Here is a 23,377-nt window from a genome sequence, read left to right on the forward strand (position 1 = left end):
GTGATAGCGCATAGCGTACGCACGCCCCCTTATGAGCTGAACAGTTTCCAGACGCCATGAGAGCCGACGATTGCAGCGGCAAACATCTGATAATCTTGATATTCTCATCGGAAGAGAATCAAGTCGTTCCAGTGCATGGCGCAGCGTTTGTGTGTCGGCACTAAATGCAAGGCATGCAAGCAGAACGTGTCCTATCACTTTAAGCATTTTCGGTAGTCGCCGGCATTTTGATAGGAAGTAGAATGGCAAGGCGTCGGTTGCTCTACTGGCTTATGGTCCCCGGAATTGCATTCATGATAAACACCTGCCAACATTCGTTTATTACCAGTTCATGAATAGTATTGACTACGCTTATACTGCAACTGGCAAAATATTTCCATAAAGTAATAAGCACATGGTGTAGAAACAGGGCGTAGACGAAGTCAGATCGTGATTGCTCTCACAATCACATGTTCCGTCCAGCACTTAAGAAACCATTTATCCTGATAACAGTATTTTTAGTCGTAGGGTGACAATTACGGGAAATACGATGAGCGCGTGTGATGGGAATAACTTCGTGATTAAAGGTATGGTAAAATTTATGATATAAGGAAAGGCGGCCGATCTTGCGACGAGAGGCCAATGTGGAGAGATTAAGCTGATACTTTAGTGCGGAAACGCTAGTGTGGCGCCTTCTGAACTGTGATCCATATACAATACAGTGAGTGCTGAAGTAGATCGCGGTAACGTGAGTACTACATATTGTTTCTGTATTCTACTCTGAAGGATAGTGCTTGTTATATGATGTTGATGTGCGGAAAATTAGGTCGCGTTGTAAGACAGATTGCAGCCTTTGGCGGCTTACACGCACCAAGCCGCTGAGGCAATAATAATTGTTTTTTTTTTGGGGGGGGGGAAGGAAAATGGCGCAGTATCTGTCTCATATATTGTTGGACACCTGAACCGCGACGTAAGGGAAGAGATTAAGGAGGGAGTGAAAGAAGAAAGCAAGAAAGAGGTGCCGTAGTGGAGGGCTCCGGAATAATTTCGACCACCTGGGGATCTTTAACGTGCACTGACATCGCACCTCACACGGGTGCCTTAGCGCTTGGCCTCCATAAAAACGCAGCTGCCGCTGTCGGGTTCTAAGGAAGAGGATTACAAGCTAATGAAGGAGTTGCCGGTTCATGAACGTTGCGATAAAAACAATGCTTGTAGATAGATGAAACCTTTCTTTTGTCACACCAGGGTTGACCTCTGTGTTCGATCGACAAGTTCCTTACCATACAACTTCTGCATAATCAAGAAGAGGGTGGAAGATAGCCTTGTATGACCTAATGAAGAAAATGTAATGATCGAGGTCCTTTCATACGCGACAGATAACAGCCATTCGGCCAAGAGCTCAATATTTTAGACACCTAGTTATGAGATGAGAACATAAGTGTGCAATCGATAATCAGCTCGAGGCTTATGATTTCAGTTGCACGAGGAAAATGTATGTTACAACCTTTATATTAAAGCGAAAGGCAATTTGTTTTGCGTGTGGGATAACAAACACTTCATGCTACTACTATTGATAATAATAGTGATCTCATTTTTTTTTGACTTCCAAGAAAGCAGCAGAGGTGAGAAATCTGGTGATTAGTGTGCGTTCGACTCCAAGTGTAGCTTCCCCTGCACTGCAATTTGCATATTTATTTTCGAGCCATGCCGGTGTATAAGCGTCGGAAATTAGATGCAGAGTGAAAACAAATCGCTTTCTGTCACCCTTCTCCTGGCTCCCCTCTTCCCGTGTTTGATTTACAAGCCGATCCTCCCCTCGAATCACCCGCCGTTATCCGGGCCAGTTGCGGACTCACACAGGTGCTTTAACGAACGCCAAATGGCGGAAGCTGCACGCAGATATCTATGCACTCTTTCGAATTGCAGGTGGGCAGGAAATGGAGGGAGTCGGGCTGGGAAACAAACTGTGGGGCAGGCTTTGTGCGGTGCGGCAGTTCAAAGGAAAAGCAGCCCCCTGCACCTGACACGTGTTGCCAGGGGGTAGCAGGGCTCCACGTGCACTCCGTAACGTGAGTTACGGTCTCCTGTTTGACAGCTTGCGCCGTGACACACCCATTTTTTTTTTCCGGGAACCGGTGAGGGATGCGGGTATAGAATGTACGGGTGGACTGTTTAAACCGAACATGAGGTCATGTAGCACTCAATCTCAAATTCAAGGCGCCACTGAGGCGGCGGATTTCACAACTAATTTAAGACGCCATGTGCAGTCGCTCACAAAATTTGAGGAGACGTGAGTCCACGAGAAAAAAAAATTAATTTCTGCGAGTTCAGGCAAATCAGGTCGGTGAAAAGCCTAGAAAGATATGCACGCAATATATGCATTCTCTGACTTGTGGAAGGACTACCAACTGGCTAATCAGGCAAAGCACAAAGCTGTCGGGCGCATGCAACAAACACAGCGTATATCAAAGGGGACTTTTTAAACTTGTAGTTTCGGAGAAAAATAAAAATTCCTGAGAGATTCTGCGCGAGCATTGCGAATAACATATCCAACTCTTTCTTGTCGCTGCAAAACCTGACCTGTAAAGGCTTGCTGTGCTCACATCAACTATTTCCGACGGCCTTCGCAAATGGTTCGCAAAGTAAAGAATGGTGGGCAAATATAAGCAGGGAAGGGGAAAATAGACTGTCAGAATTCAAACACAAAACGTCCATTAGTGTCCATAGTAGGGCTTTACGCGCACTACGTGGCCAATTTCTCGACGTCAACGGCACCGCTCAGAGGCTAAAAACCCATCGGGGACGACCTCGTGGTGAAGTTGTCCGATCTGACGAAGAATCTTGCACGGGCCGAAGTAGAGGCGCAAAAACTTCTCGGAGAGTACGTGGAGGCAAATCTGCCTTAACACACACACACACACACACACACACACACACACACACACACACACACACACACACACACACACACACACACACACACACACACACACACACACACACACACACACACACACACACACACACACACACACACACACACACACACACACACACACACACACACACACACACACACACACACACACACACACACACACACACACACACACACACACACACACACACACACACACACACACACACCGGATTTGTATTCCGTGAGGCGTCGGCGCAGATTGATGCGTTCGGCATCGACGACTTTTGATTCATCTTCATTGGTGCTTTATTAGAACGGTGCAGCGACCTACGTACCTCAGGACATCATTGAGCAGGAAGACGTTAGCTCCTGGATGGTAAAATGACGCCCGATCGAGTCCTAAATTTACCTTTGTTTGCGTAGCAGGTTCTTGGTTAAAAAGCAAACAGTCTTGATCTTCTGCCTGTCTCTTAGATAAACGCCACATTTAACCAGATCACAACAGCAAAATTGAATTAGTACCGATAAGGATTTAACCCTGACATGTGAACAAACTATTTCTCAATAAATGATGCTGCGTACGAAATGCAAACTGAAATTCTAGCAATCAGAGGAACTGCAAAGAAGTGAACCTAATGCGCTTTTCTAGGTTCATGAAGTCAACAGAAACACAAATCTTCTATGAAACAAAGCTTTCTGGTAGCGGTAAGCAATATAACCACAATGTGGAGAAGGAGCTTACAGAAGGAATGCGGACAACGATTCAAGCTTGTACACCTAGCCTGCGGCTGCAGGTCCCGTGATTTGTATGAAAGCGCGCCTATTTCGCAAAGAAAAAGAAAAGGGTGAAGTAGGAAACGAATGAAGGAAGCAAGCAATGAAGTCAGAAACAAAGAATGAAAGGCAGAAAATACGGAAGAAAGAAAGAAAGAAAGAAGGAAAGAAGGAAGGAAGGAAGGAAGGCAGGAAGGAAGGAAGGAAGGAAGGAAGGAAGGAAGGAAGGAAGGAAGGAAGGAAGGAAGGAAGGAATCAGGGAAGCAACGATAAAAGCAGGTATTGACAGTGAGGAACAGCGCACTGAAACAATACTCAGGACTATGTAATGATCGAAGTACGTGGTGAATGAATATATTCTGAAGTTTGCGAGGAGTACGCTGCACTGCCAGCGATCATGAATTCTAGTATCCGGGAAAATTTAATTGTAGTCCATATTAAAATGCGCCCCATACTATGTTTATTTTTTGTAGTGCTAGAAGACGCATAAATCGGCTACGAGCTACAAACTACGCATTTCCTAATATAAGGGTGCCAGGAACAACTAATGTCAATCGCTTCTCGGGAGTTCTTTTCGTCAGTACTGTATAGCCAAGTGTATGTCCCGAAGCTTCAAGCTTTCGGATCCTCTGCAATGAGTGGTCCAAAATTTGATAGTTTAACGGGCGTCGCAGGAGTTTAGGCATTCGATTGTGTTTCTCAGGTTTGCTAACTTCAATACGAGAAAAACAGTCGCAAGTCTGACTGTGCTGCTGTGAAGTGTATACGTGGCTCCAGCGGCTTCTAAACAATGACGAAAGCTAGGACAGGTCGTATCAAAGACTAAAAGCCTGAACATCACAGAGCCCGATGAATCATAGCATTTTATGACGCGGCCTGGCTACTTGGTAAGACAAGCAGGTCTCTCAAAACAAAAGAATTTTAGGGAAGAACAACAGATAGGCAACAGAAGGCCTACGCGCAGAATATACCGCAAGCGATTCACGGCGTGGAAAAATGCCGTGCCGGAGTTATTCCTTCTAGCAATGCTCGGGATAACTAACATGGGCTTAACGCAGCCGGAATTGGAATAGAATCACAATCAGAGTAGGTTGAAGAGTGATAAGTAAAATGGTATAAGAAGTGGGGTAGAGTGGCGAAAAAAGAGAAAGAAAAATGTCATATTTCCTTTCACATCGATCAACTGATCGCCCCTAAATTTTGTGTTGTTGAACTAGAAAAATTATTATGGCATCGGTGTTATTGTTCACATGATTTATAGTACTTATTTCAGCCGGCATTTAAAAATACACGCGGAGAAGGCGGCCAAGTCAAAAACCGGAGTGTCAAAGGCAGCAACGAAAACGGAAACACACTTATAAATCACGGCCAGTGTCACGTGTGCAGCTGCTTTTGTTATTGCTACTCCACTTTTAGGTTTGGATTTATTCGTTTTAGTTTTTTTTATACCTCAGTCATACCACAAACCATGATGTTCATCTGTTTCTCATTTCTAATAAGAACCTTTACTAGGCAAGCTTGGGACAAACTACGTCACACTTAGCGACAATTTCGCGTCGATTTTATTAATGCGACAACATTAGACTTCACATAATGCGATTTTAATGCATTGAGTCTGTCACAGAAGTCTCTGGTTGGTCGAGAGAGGCCACGTGATCTTACGACTTAATCCCAACCTGCCACTGTTTCAGGTGGCCTGCAGTGCCAGATTCCAATAAAAGTAATTCACTTGTTACCTGTCCATGGTGGCGCTGCAAATAACGCGATTTCGCATCCTGCGTTAGTTAAAAAAGAGGCTGATTGATCGCGAGGGCGATGACATCACGATGTCACATGACACCGGCGCGTGAAGTCACAACTGAAAAACAAGCGGGGAGCGTGAAACTGAAAAATGGCGGGACAAGCAGTTTGGAACCGGTTCTCGACGGACTCATTGAGCGCGTGGTAATATGTGTGGACATAAAGATACGATAACAGTGACAACCCTGTGTATGTTGTGAAGGAATTGCCACAGAAACATAAACATATTGCAGCAAAGTTGTTTCCAGTGCTGTCGCATTCAACGCTTAAGGTGATTTGAGCGTGTCTATATATTTTTCTCCTTATTTTATTGCCTACTGAATGTAAAGATGCGAGCATCGATTGATTTAGGCGTAGCCTACGCTTTCTTTTCATTTATTTTTATTTGTTTATATTGTGTATGTATTCACTCAGTGTATATTCATAAACCGACTACCTTAACTTTACGACTGTCCGCATTTCTCTGTCCGTACTGTAATCAACTGTTTCCTGTCGTATCTTTTTTAAGTCCACTACAATTAACAGCACGTCTTGTCTTTTCAATTTCTGTCTCATTGACTTTCCGCTGTATCGGATAACGTAGGCTCAATAGGCTTATACACATGGATGTGCATAGATATTGAAGCACCCTTTTGTAGTCTGCAAGCTCTTGTCGGTTATAGCACTTTTGAGATTGAACCCCAACAGAGTGAGCTTTATTGCCACTCGCATGAATTGGAATCTTCAGGGGACGGCGCAGACAGCAGGTGATGATGAATGTTCTTATGTAATAAATAAGAAATTAAAGTAGTATGCTTAGAGTGTGTATAGCCTGCGGCACACTTGTGTATTTTGCTCGTGTGGGCAACTACCCTAGAATAAAGGCGACACAAGGACATTACTCTTGAGATGGGGATAGACTTTACAGGTGGAAAGTTCCATACGGATGTGAGTTGAAAAAAAGGACTTAGTTGATGACATAACCCAAAAGGGCAAGGTCGGTGACTGTGGCAGTGCCTCCTTTTACGTTATGACGGTCAGTATCGGTACTGATCAAAATGTAACGCTTGTTCGTATGCGTGGCAAGTATTCCTTTTTGAAATGGAAATGAAATAATGATTTAATCATCTTTACGCTATGCTCGACAAAGTCTATGGGAAAAAGATAGCCGCGAAAATATTTTGGTCGGAAGCAAGTGTGGTAAGACGGACCTGAGATTGTAGCGCCGATGTGTTGTCTTCCTGCGGTAAGAGTAGTTATATAAAAGAATTGTAGCCCCACGGCTCTGAATGACTCTCACCGTTGTAGTGATTACATTGTTTAGGTGATGGTAAAAAATAGGGCTAGCATAACTGCGCTGAGAGTGGACGATGATTTTGTAAATTAGTAGTGCATTAGAAGTAGTTATGCAGTAGGTGAGCGCGATATAACGACGCGAAATTCCTAAAAGGCAGGCCCCGCCGGGAACGAGTAGCTTTTAACAAAACTTATGGAACTACTGATACGATTGGTTTGGTTTGTGGTGGTTTAACGTCCCAAAGCGACTCAGGCTATGGAGGACGCCGTAGTGAAGGGCTCCGGAAATTTCGACCACCTGGGGTTCTTTAACGTGCACTGACATCGCACAGTACACGGGCCTCTAGAATTTCGCTCCGATCGAAATTCGACCGCCACGGTCAGGATCGAAACCGCGTCTTTCGGGTCAGCAACCGAGCGCCATAACCACCGAGCCACCGAGGCTATTGATTGCTTTATCCTATCCATCAAAATATGGTTCAAATGAGACCATGAGTCGAAGAGGGAAACGTTTCTTAGAAAAAAGAAGCAAAGCAAAATATTTTTATTTTTCTTTACTGACTAGATAATCCAAAAAGGATAAATTAAAGTGATCTCCCAAGAGAAATTTAATTATGCTCTTGGGGAGAGGCAGTTTTGTCGAAGTGCGTACTTCCAATCGGAAGACATTCCGCGTTCTGGAAAAAAAAACCCGGCTTTGGGATTGCAAACTCCATCGCATTTCCACGAAGAAACGCATTGTTATTTAAGCAGCAATTCTTGCTCCTGTTTTTTATTTCACACGGGGGAACATGCAACAAAAGCGGCACCGGTTTAGACTTTTGTGCCCCCTACAACGCGCAGTAACCGAACGAGTTAGCGAGAAAACATCCGGTGCAGATAACGACACATGGCTGCATGCCCTGGTTGCTGGTGAGCGAGAAGCTTTTCCTCTCTTTACACCTCTTCCACTCTCTTTCTCTCTCTCTCTCTCTCTCTCTTACTTATTTTCACTTTAACAAAGACACGTGCTTGCCGGAGGTTAGTGTAACCCGCAGGCAATACGCGTACACGTTCCTATGCCTCGCGTTATCGCCTGGTTTTAGGAAGTCTGAAATCGGCGGGTCCGGATACACCAACTGCACAGTTCTTCCTCCTATCGCAAAAGAATTTTCCACATGGCTTCAGTGAAAATGGAACCTATGCATTTATTCATGCGATGACGAAAACTGTTCACCGGCCCCAGAAGCAAGGTGACAGACCCGCAAAATATCTGGGCCCAAATAATTTTTCTCCCCCGTTCATTTCGATTTTTTCAGGCTGAAAGCACGAACACATAGCTACCAACGCACTTTAAATAGTTAAAGGGCCTATGTAGTGGTTCTTACAGTGGCTACCAATTGCTAATATAATTTCGTGTTAATATTGCTGATCTTCCTTGCCGCGTAGTAGCGCTCAAATTCGGCCAATATTGTTACAACCGCAAAAAAAAAAATTGATCCTAGCACCTCGTGGCTACCAGTCGTGCTTATCTTTCACTCTAATTCTGTTTTGCGAAGACACTTGCCCTCTTGACTTCAGTCGTGACGACGCTGTGATTGGCTCGTAAAAAACCACGAGGACTTTCGTGAAGGATGCGAGATCGGGGTGGAACAGTTGATATGAACTCATAGCAAGAGTGCGTCAGAGAGAGATGAACCATTTATTCTTTTGACAGTCAATCTAAAGTTCCTTCGTATTAGTGTTAGTTTCATTCTCCCTGAACAATTTTTCCTTCGCAAAATGATAGAGCTTTTCTTGTGTAGTCGCGTCACGTCCCTGTCTTTTGGGCTGTTTACTTCTCGGGACTTCATGCACCAACTAGCTCGCTAAAAAGCCCTATTGCGAATCAATGTTAGCCGGCTTTGCAGACGACACGTGACAAAAGAGAGTTTTAGTATCGTTTTTGTCCCGAGTGATTTTTAGTACAGCGTGTCGAAAGCGTGGAAAGATCCCCAGGTGGTCGAAAATATTCCGGAGCCCTCCACTACGGCACCTCTTTCTTCTTTCACTCCCTCTTTTATCCCTTCCCTTACGGCGCGATTCAGGTGTCCAACGATATATGAGACAGATACTGCGCCATTGGCTTTCCCCGAAAATCAATTATTCTTAATAATAATAATAATAATAATAATAATAATAATAATAATAATAATAATAATAATAATAATAATAATAATAATAATAATAATAATAATAATAATAATAATAATAATAATAATAATGTTATTACTATCTGCTTCACATCGATGCGGATGGTTCTTTTAAAAAGGTCGCCACTGCCACTATTTAGTCCAGAATTGGAGAGGACACTTAAGTTCCGCATTAAGTGTATGACGTGATAGCCTTCATGGTTTAAGGCCCGTTTATGAGGAATTGGTCATTCCGGACTTTACATTCATATATCTGTGGAAGTCCTCGTAGCACTCCTGGCGCAGTGGTGCAGCGGTTAAGCGATGCGCCACTGCCCTGCGATGGCAGATGCTGCCACCGGCGGGGCTTGTGCGGCCCAGGTTGTTCGTCCAGAGCAACCGCTCGCAACTAGTTATTAATTTAACGTCCACCTGTCAGAGTGGGCAGGTTATGATGACGTGGCAAGGTCACGTGACCTAGGTGGCCGACCTGTAACCTAAGTTGCTTTTCTCAGGATTTTTCATGGACTTTTCGCTTACGGTGAATGGCGCCGACGAAGACGCCGTCTTTTCCACCACAGGCGCTCCTTTAAGCTAACATGCTAAAATGGTGGCGCCGTGCAGCAATGCCGTGAAATCCGCAATACGGAGCAAGAAGTAGCGGTCCGGAACTGTGGCGTTGTTAAAGGAACAGTAATCACCCCAAGGCCGCCATTCCCGAGGAGTTTCTTCAGGACCACGTGCAGGAGGGGTGCCCATGGCTGGACGAGGCTTGAATTAGGCCGAGCCATCACCTCCTTTCTAGAGGAGGCAATGGCCCAGCTCATCACGTGCTCGGACTCGTGGCGGACGATCTTAAGCCATTTGGAGCAAGGTGAAAGGGACGAGCGGGAGCGGGCGAGCCGGTGGCGAACATGTAATGTGTGACATCATGCTTCACTGGCAGCAGAAAGTTTGATGGGCAACACAGGAAAAGGTACTCCTAGCGGAGCCGTTCAAAAAGCTTCTAGGTTGTGCTGGCGATGCTGGGTGCGGTTACAAATGCTTCGTGTACCCACAGTCATTGCACTGCAACCTGCGTCGTGGGGTGCTCGTGGAGTTTCGAGCGCACATCTTCGGCCAGCAGTTTGAACGGTAGGCGAAAATCGACCTCCAGTGTCTGGTGGCTGACGTCAACCAGAAGAGGAATGTAACGAAATACACGGCGCGGTCTCAAATCGAGGGTGCGAGCATGCTCTCTGTACATCGCGATTGGGGTTTTGTTGGCGGATCGCAATATGGGTTCGGTGCGGCTAGATGCCCGAAACGCGATGCTGCAAGAGATGTGCGCGGTTATGCCTTAATGTGAACAAGGAAGGGAAGTCTTGAGACATTGTATTTGATGAAGAACAAGCGAAAGGGCCCCGCGCGGACACCACTCGTCGCTTCTAGGGTTGCTAGGGGTGATGGGGAATCGTTGTGCTCAATATGAGCTCAACAGCAAGTCGATATTGTTTGAGGGTAGGCAGCGGGAGTGCTGTGAGTTAGTCGGATAAAGTGAACAGTGCAGCCCGGAATTAGCAGTCAATAGTCGGCAGAGGTGATCGCGATGGTGAATAGGACAGCTCGGATATCGGCTCGCCCAAAGAACCCGTTGGAAAGATGTCCATGACAGAGTCACCTAGCTTGGCGACCTTCTCCAATGAGAACCACTGGACGTGAAGCAGCACCATGCAAAAGGAAAATCTTGCGGTGTAAGGCTTGGTCGAAAGTCGCATCCTTATCGCCCAGGAGCTCTCGAAGGCACCGCAGTAGTTGCGTTGCGTAAGGTTGCGGCTAATGAGCACTTCGGAAGAAATGTTTGCAGTTGGCAGTTATCTTGACAAGATGAGAGATTACATGTGAAGGAGGGTGGACTCTTAAGGCTCGAAGTTGAGGTTATAGACGACCACGACATCTCCGGGCTGAAGGACGCGGCGATGTGTCGAAACATCTGCGCCTGCGAGGGCATTGCAGCAATGGTAAATCAGCTTGTGGCTTGAGCGGAGCACAGTTGGGGATCCGCGAGCCAGAACGAAGGTCACATGGAAAGGGTAGACACTTCGTGATGTCCTTCACTATAGGCTTGCCAGTAGAGGTGTGGAAGGCGCTGTCCATGCCGTGAGCGGGCTCTCAGGTGAATCTCCAGTTTGTGGCGTTGATAATAGCATGCAAGCGTAAGGAAGGTGGCGGCGTTATTTAATCGATCATTGTGCGGGAGAACCGACTACTGCGTAACAATGGTGCGGGTCACGAGCTTAGCTCAGCTGGACCCCGTTGCCAGCAAAGTAAGTCTGGTGCTGCTGGTACACAGGCTTCAATCTGGTACGATAGCACGAGTTTCTAGGGAGTAGAAACATCTAACAGAGCAAATTTGATGCTTAGGGATCAAAAGACTCCTTTTCCTTTTTGTATATGCGCAGATTAGAACGCGAAGAGAACCAGAGAACCTAACCACTATAAAACTAACCTTCCAACCCTAAAGTCGACTATAGGCAGTCACACGTGAAACGTGGGCTCTTGTTTGCATTTGTCCACGTATTTCAGCGTCAGATGCTGTGCACAGGTTAGCCCTCCATCATATGAGCTGGATGACGAGAAGCGGCGCAGTTAGGTGCAGCTATAAAATGGGCCGCCCCGACCGCATCCTTGTAACAGATCACGGTGCGCGCAGTTTAAACAGCAAGGGAGCTGTTCTTTATGGCGTAATAATTTTTTTCTGCCAGGCATCTGCGTCCACTATGGCGCAAGCAACAACAACCGGATGCCAGTGAACCGAGTGCGGGACTCGACACATTCGCTAAGAAAAGATAGCGGGTCAGGAACGCACAACAGCTGTATTTGTAGCTTTAGTTCCTCTACGCACATGCGGGCGTGTGTGCTCACTCGTGTGCGCTAAATGGAATACATGACTGTGGGTTTTGTTTCGTATGAGAAGGAGACGCAGTTTCGTGTACGTTGTAACTGTCTTGCTCAGTGCTTATTTTTAAGCCTTCCTCAAGTTGAGAATTAATAACTCATTGGACTCAAAGTAGGCTTCGCCACTGTCCCTTAACAATGCGGACAATCTCGATCAAGCCCTGCTTGGTAAGCTCACCGGCGCGAAATAATGAAAGGTACGCTTCAATTGTGAGCGCGATACAACGTGCTACCGCAAACTCAGTTCGAGCTCCATGCGAAACTCTTTACCAAGGATATGTTCTTCCAACTCAATCACGAGATCATAGGCGTTCTTAGCTGGACGCAGACACGTGACGTCTTCGCGCAAGACCTTAAGCGCGCCTGCAATAACATAACGCATGACGCCATTCTCGACGGCCTGGTGGCTACAAGCAGCGGGGAGTGAGTATGAACTTTGCGCTGTCTTTCCTGCGCGACCGAATCGGAACGATTCAGCCTGGCGACGGCCGCACCGACATGATCCAGCTACGTGAGCGCAGCATGGTACAGTGAGTTTTGCTCCCGTCCCATCTGAAACCTCTAATGGTTACGAGCATGGTACGGCGCTTGTACAACTGACGCCGTAGACAGGGAGAGACAGACATCCTCCGACTGCCGCAAGCTTCACTCTATTTGCGTCTCTCCTTCTACCGGCTGTACAGCAACCTCGCCACGGAAGAGAACAGCAAAATGTAGGCACCTGCTCGCGAGACAGCGGCGACAACGCCATAGAAATACCGGTTGGCACCGGCATGATAACCCACTCATCCCTCTCGTCACACGCAATCAGTCTCGAAGGACTGCTATAGTCGGGTACAACTTAACTCCCCCTCAAGGGGCCCCCTTCCAGCCAATGGCGTTGACCAATTCTCATGACACGGCTAGTGTGACAATGAAAAGAGTCGTAGATGAAATGGGATAATCCCTTCTCTCTATGGTCGGGGATATGCCTCTGGCTTCATTGTGGCGCCGCTCCCTGCAATGTCACCCTAGCAGGGTCATGAGAATCGGCCGTCGCCATTGGATGGAAGGGGGCCCTTTGATGGGGTGAAAGCTGCTGCGTTCTTGAGTTGTATCCGACCAAATTTCAGAAAAATGCAACGCCTACGTGAAACCTCGGAGTTAGGCGATCTCCTTGCGCGCCTCAGTTAAGCGGTGCTCGATGATACCCTTAAGGACACAGTCCAACTCACCTGTCACTGACGCCAGCACCAGGATCCGCGTCTCACCTGTACTGCTCAGTACGCACCCAGACAGCCATCAAAACCGAAAGCAATTCCGTAGACACTGGAATCAGAAGCTATACAGCCGATGAGACGGGACCAAGTAGGTGTTATGCACACACGCCCTGCCGCTTCCAGGACTCAGGGGAAGAACCACTAGGGTGGTTAAGACCACCGGCTCTAGGTGCTCGTTGTTGCTGAACTTCAAGCCAGTAGGCGCGCCCCGGACATCGAGAAGTTTGCCATAACTGGAGCTATAGGCCATTCCATACACTGCACAAGGAAAATAAACACTAATAACCCAGTTACCATTCTTACAGGCTCGCACAAAGCGCGTACACGCTTCCTAAATACCGGCTCAATCACACGGCAGCAAGAGTAACGGCTGGCGCACTTGCCGCTTCCTCCTCCCTTTGCAGCATCGTCTCTGTGTCGGTGCATTCGGGTGTCCCTGGGATGAGCGCGCACATGTGCTCGATTGAGAACAGCAAAACTATGTTGCCACGTGTGCAGTTAGGGATTCATCCTGGATTGGGAGCAGGTTTTGAGCGTGCATTCCTCACACATGGAGTACTTAACGCGGTCGCGTGAGGACGTCCTTATTGTTTCCCAGCCTGATCCCCTCTCAAGGGGAAGCTGTTCTATAGGCTGTATCCACGAACTGCGGCGATGCTCTCACGCTATGCACTCTGGGCAATCCGACATTTTGAAGCAATAGCCAGGAGACAAAGTTCACGAAGAAAGCTTAGCCGATCTATCGAAGCTATGTAGTCATTTGCTTGCGCGACTGCTTGTCGGGAACTTACCATTTTTTTTTTGCAGTAAACTGACGCATGATCGAGGGGTAAGGGTCGGGTGCGCTAGGACCAGAAAGTGTAGCGGTTTTAGCCTGCATGTGTTTAGCCTGGTTGACTAATGGTTTTTTGTTGCTGTGTCATTGGCCCTTCTGGTGACGATATTAGTTCGATAGTAGTATAGATAGATGAAGACGAAGATGTGCAATGCACAGCGCGAGAGTGTGTTGCTGTTTCACACGAGGCGTTATAGGCTGCGGCGATATCGTAGCGCTCTCGTACAGTGGCCAGCGATGCTATGTTCGCGTCACAGCGGGCTCGAATCACAGTCGTGGTAGTGTTTATTTAAGTTATTTATAGTTTTGCCATGGTAACCCAAATGATCAATCTTCATACAAGCTCGATGAGCCAGTTAGACCTCGTGAAATAGTCCTTTCGCGCTAAGCCTCGTCCTTGTGGTGTCGACCCGCCTCAGCTGCGTGATAGCCACTGCTTTATAGACGTGAACCTGAGGCTGCGAATCGACGCAGCAGACATCAACGTGTCCGTTGTCTTGAGGACAAGGTTGAAGACCATGTGGTCTCGGCATTATGTCTAGGTTGCTCCGATGAGGCATAGTCTGGATTACAGTCGCCAAATAGACTTGAAGGGTAGACTGAAGCATACAGGTTATAAAGCGTACCTTTCATCGCTTGCTCCGCTCGTTAAATCAAATTGTGGTCCAGCGAAATTGGCTACTCATCGTAGATCAATGGTCTGCGACTGCGTTGAAGCCTTTAACGAAAAGAAGGCCTGCATACGAGATGCCCAAACAACACTTTTAGCCTGTCGGGAACCGGCAACGTTATAAAAAAGGTCACATAGGTGCGTAACTTGCACACCTATTAAAAATTGTTTTTAATACACTTAGTACTTGTCCGGACTTTCGCCGCCGCCGTTCCGACACCTGCTTGGGTCTGCAGCATTCATGAACGCGCACCTTCGGAATATTGAAGAATGAAAAGCCGCTGAGGTTGTTATTCTTCTTCCTTGCCTTTTCCTTCTCGACCTTTATTGCACGTGCGGCTTTTATAGCCCACAGCTGCGCAGTAAACCAGACAGTCCCGGCCAGTCATACGCGCTTCTTAGCTTGTTGGCTTGTTATTGGTTCTAAATTCCGCTTTACCCAGAGTGCATAGCGACGCTTACCTGCCTGTCGTTGCCAACGCCGGTGTTTCGTACAACGGCAGCTACAGAAAAGCACCTGCCTCTCACTCCAAAACTGACATGTCGGTTATACCGCCGAGACACCCTCATCCATACATGCAGCTATGACATGTGCCCGGCCTTCTACCACATTGCCTTCGAGCGCCCAAAATCGTCCATCTTCCACCCCACACATACCAGGAAAATTTGGACAAGCGCATTTCTTTAACTGGAAGTAGTCTATGAACGTAATATTTGCGTACATCGTAAGATTGCATCATAACAACAAATATATCCTCAGATCCGTCCCAGGGAGTCCCAGGGACTTTTGTAGTCTATCGCTATTTGTTGTGATAAAGTCACCGCACTCGTTTAATATGGCAGTCTTTACTACTTGGCTGCAAGGCAGCACAGATATTCAAAGCAAGAAACAAGGAGAAAGAAGACCGACACCAACGACGGCGGCGGCGCAAAATTGAGGGGAGAGCTAGGAAGAGCTAACGCTAAAGAAAAATGTACGAGAGTTATGTAAAGAGCAAAAGTGCTTGAACGGCTGGGCAGAACGCCTTAGAGAAAGATAACTGAGACATTTTGTATTGAAAAAGTGGGAAACAACCGCGGCGTCTTCGTTTTTATGGAGGAAAAACGCTAAGGCGCCCGTGTGCTGTGCGATGTCAGTGCACGTTAAAGATCCCCAGGTGGTCGAAATTATTCCGGAGCCCTCCACTACGGCACCTCTCTCTTCCTTTCTTCTTTCACTCCCTCCTTTATCCCTTCCCTTACAGCGCGGTTCAGGTGTCCAACGATATATGAGACAAATACTGCGCCATTTCCTTTCCCCAAAAACCAATTATTATTATTAAGTGCGCGAGCACCCTGTCAGTAGCCCTCACGAGGAAGGAGTTCGTATATCTAAAAAACGCGTCAATCAACATTTAGCGATTGCCCCCTGCGCTCGATCACGGGTAGCCGAAAACAGAGAAAAACATCACGAAAAGATTAAATCAAGATGAAAGGCATTGCATTTGCTCATGCGCCGGGAGGAATTGGGATATTTTGCCTCGATGTGTGCAATAAAGTTTCCTTGATGTATAGCACTGTGTCCCGTGTGCTGCCTTTTTCCTACCCTCGTGTTGCTTAAAGCTAGTAACCTAATCCCGCCTACCAAGAGGTGACCTCACAGCCGAGATGGTCAAGATGAAATGCCTCCGCTATCCTGCGCCAAGTTTCCTAACGTGGTTGGCAGAATTCTAGGCAATGACAATCCTCAGACTACACTGGGGAAACCGGAAACTTCCAGCGATGCATAAGCGAGCATCGAAACGACGATGAAACAGTCGCATGTAAAAAAAAAATGTGATTGCAGATGAAGCGAACGCCGGTTGTGATGCGGCAGTCATCGTAGCAACCTAAAGAGCCGCTCTGCCAACACGTCTAAAGTCCTTGATTGGCCAGAAAAATATTAAATAGGCACATTAAACATGACTGAAGGCTTTATGCATCATATCTCTGGGAAAAGATCGCGAGAGATGCTGAAGACTACACAGGGGGTTTCACCTGAGACATTACACAAGTTTTAAATGTAGACTTTTTGAGTTAGTGGCGCGCTTTTTTCGCCATAGCAATGTCAGCGGTGTCAGAATACAGACGTGCTAACTAGCAGGTTGGTTAACTAATAATGAGAGTTAAAACATTTGCTGTTAGGACCCTTATTTATTAATAGGCGTGTAGCCCATCGTAAGTAATATCAATATCAATCTTTAAAATTTCCAAAACGCGATTACCCTCGGCTCTGTGGCCCAACAAATTATGGCTATTTCGAAGAATTACGTGCATTGGACGGGATGTTTAGCCTGCAAGCTTCTCGAAAGCACATGCATTTTGGCGCAATGTAACCAAAATTTGTTGATCCACATCGCCGACAGTAACCACGTTTCTAATATTTTAAAAACTAATATAGATGTTATTTACCGTGGGCTACACGCCTCTCAATAACTAAAGACATAAATAATAATATTTGAAAAGTTTACCATTCAATATTAGTTTTTTTTATTCTAGAAGTATGCCATGAGGCATAAGTTGAAAAAGTAAAGGGGAGGGGGGAGGAATGCACGGGATTGAAAGTGAAAAGAAGGAGTGAAGAACCGTTGCGCTGAGGTAGTCGCACAGGTCGCTAATGAAACGGTTGTCCATAGTCCACTTCACGTAGTCACTTTCGAGGTTACACCGCACGCCCACCTCCCTGAGGATATTAGTTAACCAGCCTGGTAGTTAGCACGCCTTAGCTGTATTCAGATGTACTACACCACTGGCAATGCAATGCCGCAGAAATCGCTCGTCTCACTCAAAAAGCCTGTTTTTAAAAAATTGTGCAAAGTCTTAGGTGAAACACCCAGTATAAGCCGTTTTTACAGCAGCAGACTTATTCTGAAGAAGGGTTCTGTACGGAACCAACTCTAAACGTGGATGTTTTTAGTGCAAAAGCGCTACATCACTAGCAATCCTGGAAATGCCGATGTCTGCCTGAAGCCTCTGAGATACCTGCAGAAATATTGCCGCTACTGGGTTTCGAACCCGCGGTGGCGCGAACATATCAGCTTCGCTGTCCACAGCACGACAGCACTAAGCTACCGCAGCATTGTTTCCATCACGGCATCTATTTCACGAGTATTTACGGTATTCAATACTATGTACAGTGTGACATTCCTTGTGTGCTGCGAGGTTCCGCGTTCCACGGCGCGGCGTAGACGGAGACCCAGATGACAGCGGCATCATCAATTACCCAGCCATGCACTTTGAGTGACGACCAGAACGAAGGGACCCGCCGCCGTCACAGCGGCATCATCAATTACCCAGCCATGCTCTTTGAGTGACGACCAGAACAACCGGACCCGCCGCCGCCGCCGCGGGGAAACAGGCTTTATCCTCCCCAATTTGCGTGGCCGTTCCAGGTGCGGCCCTCCCGGGCACATTCCAGGACAAGGGAGCTGTCAGCGGGCCAGAGCGCGCCGTACCACAGCCGACGCTATGCGCTACCGCGAAGACAACATTCTTTCCCTCCTTCCCCTTTCGACGTGGGCTATCGCCGGGAAGGCACCCACAGCTTCCCGCCGTGCCTCGTGAACAAAAGCGCATTCCCAGAAGCGCCGTGACGGACACCTGTCATGGCGGACAGGCAGTACTCGCCAAGAATGTGGAAAGACAGGCGCTAGTGAATTAGCTCCGAAGAGAGAGCCTGTGTATACTCTCACTTGAGAGAGAGTGGTGGCGTTTTTGTTGTTTATTTAGTTTGTATTGTTAACAGACTCTGGGTTCGAGGCTAAGCCCAACCCAAGGGGTTGTCCCCATCTCGCATGTTATTTTGGATTGGAGAATTGATGCTTTGGGCGGGCCACTGGAAATGACCGCCCTTAGTCCTTTGTTAATCAAGTGCTTAAAAGCACATGTAAACGGATGCAGTGCAGTCTGAGCTGGGGCTCCATGCTTAGCATGCAATGCGATGCTACTTAGGCACTAACCTGCCCGGTCGATGAGTAAAGTAGTGCAAAGTCTGTTCTTTTGTAAATTCAGTTCTGCTTTTTCCAGTTTAACTCTCTGTATATGTATGTTGTAAAATTATGCTCTGCTGTCATCATCTACAAGCTCGCCTCCTGTTCATCTTCCAAGCCGAACGACACTAGAGGAAGGGTTTGTGAACCATCCTCGAAGAAACGGACGACTACTGAAATTCTACTGCATACACGCTCAGGACGACATCGTTCGCCAAGAGGGCCTTCAGCGCCGAAGCCCGACGGCGTGCAGCTTCTGCCAGCAACCGCTCGAGCCCAACTCCGGAGCCACTCCATCGCCCCCATGAAGTCGTCGGCACGTAAGCTCGGACGCCCCAGCCTCTGATGTATAACCTTAATCATGTGTAATTATTGAATATACCTGTTTGTTTAAACTGAGCCATACGGTGTCTCTTTGCCTCTCCGTCCCGTGTGGACCTGCGCATTATGGGGGTCATCACACTGGTGTCAGAAGTGGGGTCTCAAAAGCAAATGTCCTCTGAATGCTGTGACATTCATGACTTCAAAATTGTAATCAAAAGGGAATCACGGGACTGATTGTGGGACTTTTACCCCCATTTGAGAGGCTTGAGGCACTGGAGGGCTTGAGAAAAAAAAATGACTGTATCTGAAGGAGCTCCCACTCCACAGCCGTCGCTCGGAGCAAGCATGCTGGCATTAGGAAGCGTCATTCCGACGTTTACGGGAGATAAGACAGGGGTTCCAATCTGCGATTTCTTTTCCATGCTAGAAGAGATTGGGAAAATGGGGGGATGGTCCGATGCTCAAATGCTGGGAATGGCGAGGTGTAAGATGGCAGGAGCTGCTCATGATTTTGCATGGCGAGACGAAAAAGTAAAATCCACAAAATCATTTGGGGAATTTAAGAAGCTCGCGTTTGAGCATTTCGACACTGAACCACGTCACGTGCGGGTACAGAGGTTCCGTGACGCCGGACAGATGGTAGGGGAGGACGTGCGAACATTTGCGTCGCGGCTTCAGCGCCTAGCACGCGATACGTTAAGCAGGGAGGAGGAAGGAGACCAGCTAAGGAAGAAATACGCGGAGGATCTACTTAAAGAGGAAATGACCGCTTTGTTCGTGGCTGGTCTGCAAGATCCCGTGCGCCGGTTCGTGCTCTCGCGCAAGCCGAGCAATTTCGACCAAGCCGTGGAGGCCGCATTGGATGAGGAACAAAATGAGGCGTTAACGACAGCCGCAGCGAGAGTACGCGTCATAGAGAGAGCGGTGCTCAACCCTGAGGTTGCTCTCTTGACAGAGCGGTTAGATCGCTTAGAACAGCTGCTATCTCAGCAGGTAGAACGCCAGGTTGAAGCGCGCGCTCAACAGCGCCCATTCGCTGGAAACCGGAGACCGCCACAAAGCTACAGGCGCGGTATGCGAGATTTTGAAGAAATCGTATGCTTCGCTTGCCAGGGTCGCGGACACATCGCCAGGTTCTGCCAAAACGGGCGCCGTGGGGAGCCACAAAGAGAAGCAGGCGAGACACGCCCTAAGCAAGCCTACAGCGGGGCTCCAGATACCGAGACAAAAAACTTGTTAGTCCTCCCCAGCCTGAGGAGCGTGGGGAGGGAGCAGTGGATGATGAGGTGGTGGTAGTTTGTGTGGCCGACGAGGCATGCCCTGTTGTGCGTTGCAAGTTAAATGGTTGTTGTATCGAATTGTTGATAGATACGGGGTCAAAGGTGACATTGCTTAAGGAGAGCAGTTTTAACACGCTTCGAAGGAAGGGGGACCGCGAGGTGTTGGAAGCGTCTGGTGGTATGGCAACCAAATTTGTAGGCATAACGGGGGATCCTCTTGGCATAAGTGGACTCTACCGGTTACACTTCTCTCTCGGCGGAATTGCATTTGAGCACCCCTGCTACGTATGCCCGGACACGGTGTCTCTGCCAAACGGAGTGTCAGGTATATTAGGGCAGGATTTTTTGAGAAAAGGGAAGGTAGTAGTCTCATTCTCTGAGGAAGAGGTTAATGCGGGCGGCTCAAAAGTTCCGTTTTTGAACAGGAGAGGGGCTGAGATTCGCATTACCGATATTGACACCCGTCAAACAGTGGGATCATTGGAGAAGGTATATTCGCGGGTTGCCGTCGGGCTGGTCGAGGAGGCGGTCGTCCTTCCTTGGTCGGAGCACATTTTGTACGCGTTTGTGCCTTCAGATGTAGAGAGCGGCGCCGTGGGAGTGCTTGAGCCGGTCGACTCTCTCAGCAATGGCCTGAAGGCAGCCGCGTGCCTCGTGACAGTTAATGACGCCCACAGAGTGCCCCTACGGGTGGTTAACTGTAGCCAGCAGCCACTGAGCCTTCCCAAGAACAAAACATTGGCTTTCTTCACCTCTGCGATAGAGCAACGTGAGCCCACCGATACGGTACTCGCAACTGTAGAGCATGCTAGTCCTTCGGCTGCTCCAAAGGTGTCGTTCGATCTTTCTCACGTAAAATCCAGGGAGAGGGAGGCTCTGGCTGGTTTGCTGAACGACTACTCGGAGGTATTCGCCGCGTCCAACCTGGATTTGGGCTGCTGTGGCGTTATAAAGCACAGGATAGAAACCGGCACTTCATCGCCCGTTTACCAGCGTGCGTACAGGATTCCTTACTCCCAACGTGAGGAGATGGAGCGGCAGGTGCAGGACCTGATTGATCGCGGCATTGTCGAACACTCAAAGTCACCCTGGGGAGCACCAGCACTATTGGTGGAAAAGCCAGATGGCTCGTATCGATTGGTAGTGGACTACCGCAAACTAAATGCCGTAACTCGCATCGATCCATACCCCATCCCCAATATACAGGAGACGCTTTCTCAGCTGGGCTCTGCCAGGTACTTCACGGTAGTGGACATGGCGGCGGGATTCTGGCAGATAGCAATGGATCCGGCAGATGCCGAGAAAACGGCATTCAACACGCCCTCAGGGCACTATGAATGGAAAAGAATGCCGATGGGTCTGGCCAACAGCCCTGCTGTCTGGCAGAGAACCGCTGATGTTATCCTGGCAGGTCTTCTGGGGAGGCTGTGCTTCGTGTATATGGATGACATTATCATATACAGTGACAGTTTTGAGAACCATTTGCGCGATATTGAGCAGGTTTTGGTGCGACTAAGAGGAGCGGGTCTCAAGCTGAAGCCCTCTAAGTGCCAATTCCACAAAAACGAGGTGAAATACCTCGGGCACGTTGTTTCAGCTGACGGCGTGCGACCGGACCCTGAGAAACTAAGGTGTGTCTCGGATTTTCCATCCCCGACTAGCGTCCGCCAGGTCCGGCAGTTTCTCGGCCTGATCGGTTACTACCGAAGGCACATAGAGGAGTTCGCCAAGCTCGCTAAGCCGCTCACCGCCTTAACAGCCAAAAATGTCGCCTTTCGCTGGGACGAAAACGCGGAGAATGCTTTTGGGGCCCTGAAAAGGAAGCTAATGAGTGCACCGCTGTTGCGCCACCCGGATTTTAATTTGCCCTTCGTTATGGCCACAGATGCGTCAAAGTTCGCAGTGGGTGCCGTGCTATTTCAGGTTATCGAGGGCAAAGAACATCCCGTTGCTTTTGCTAGCCGACAGCTGAGCCCCACAGAGCAAAAGTACGGAGCTACGGAAAGGGAGTGCCTCGCCGTTGTCTGGGCAGTAAAGCACTTCAGATGCTACCTTTACGGCCGCAAATTCAAGCTAGTCACAGACTGCCATCCTCTGAAATGGGTGATGAGTGTCAGGGACCCTAGCTCGCGACTCGCTAGATGGAATCTACACCTGCAGGAATACTGCTTTGAAGTTGAGCACAAGTCAGGAAAGACGCATCTGAATGCTGATGCACTCAGCCGCACAGCTGCCGTGGCAGCTATAGAAGAGTTTGTCCCCGTAGTCGACCCCGCCGAATTACGCACAGAGCAGTGCAAAGATCCTGACCTGAAGCGAATAATCGAAAGCTTAGAGGGCGCACCGTCTCACCCCGAACAGCTAGGTTATTTCATTGACAAAGACGGCACCCTGTGTCGGCGCACGAGGCCAACCAGGAAAGGGAGACCAGAGAAAACCGCTTGGGAGAGAGTCGTCATACCTCGGTCGTGGACAGAAAGGGTTCTTCGCGCGTTTCACGATGCGCCATGCGCCGGTCATTTTGGCGTAGCGAAGACACGCAGGCGTGTGGAGCGTTTGTACTTTTGGAGTGGCATGCGACAGGATGTTAGAGACTACTGTGCGAAGTGTCATTCCTGTCTCGAAAGAAAAACACCCAAGGGACGAAGACCAGCTCCAATTCAGCCGTTCTCTGAGGTTTCGGCTCCCTTCGAGCGGACAGGTATGGACATAATGGGCCCATTGCCCACGACCACTTCCGGAAACAAGTACATTTTAGTATTTGTCGATCACCTTTCAAAATACGCGGAAGCGGTAGCACTCCCAGATCAGAAGGCAGACACGGTTGCAAGAGCATTTGTCGAACAGATCGTGCTCCGACATGGACCCCCGAGGCAACTCTTGACAGATCGGGGAACGAACTTCGTGTCGCAGCTAATGAGGAGAGTTTGCGAGCTGCTTAAGATCGCTAAGAAGCAGACAACACCGTACCATCCGGCTTGCAACGGCGCGGTGGAGCGACTGAACCAAACCGTGGCCGGGTTCCTGTCGCATTTTGTTTCGCGCGACCAGCGGGACTGGGACTTGTGGCTCCCGTATGCAATGTTTGCCTACAATTCCGCAGCACACGAGAGCACAGGCGAATCGCCATTCTTTCTTCTCTACGGCCGAGACCCGGACCAGCC

General features: G+C 48.3%; 1 protein-coding gene across 1 annotated transcript in view; it reads right to left on the minus strand.

Moving 5' to 3' along the window:
• The window catches only part of LOC144106696 (peroxidase-like), a 49,034-nt gene extending 35,853 nt beyond the window's left edge, over positions 1–13,181 (minus strand). The window contains exon 1 of the mRNA XM_077639539.1: positions 13,053–13,181. The gene's annotated coding sequence lies outside the window, so the exon portion shown is untranslated. The remainder of the gene's footprint in view (positions 1–13,052) is intronic.
• Positions 13,182–23,377: the final 10,196 nt, after the last annotated feature.

The sequence above is a fragment of the Amblyomma americanum genome, chromosome 10 (genome assembly GCF_052857255.1).
Source record: "Amblyomma americanum isolate KBUSLIRL-KWMA chromosome 10, ASM5285725v1, whole genome shotgun sequence".
NCBI classification, from domain to species: domain Eukaryota; kingdom Metazoa; phylum Arthropoda; class Arachnida; order Ixodida; family Ixodidae; genus Amblyomma; species Amblyomma americanum.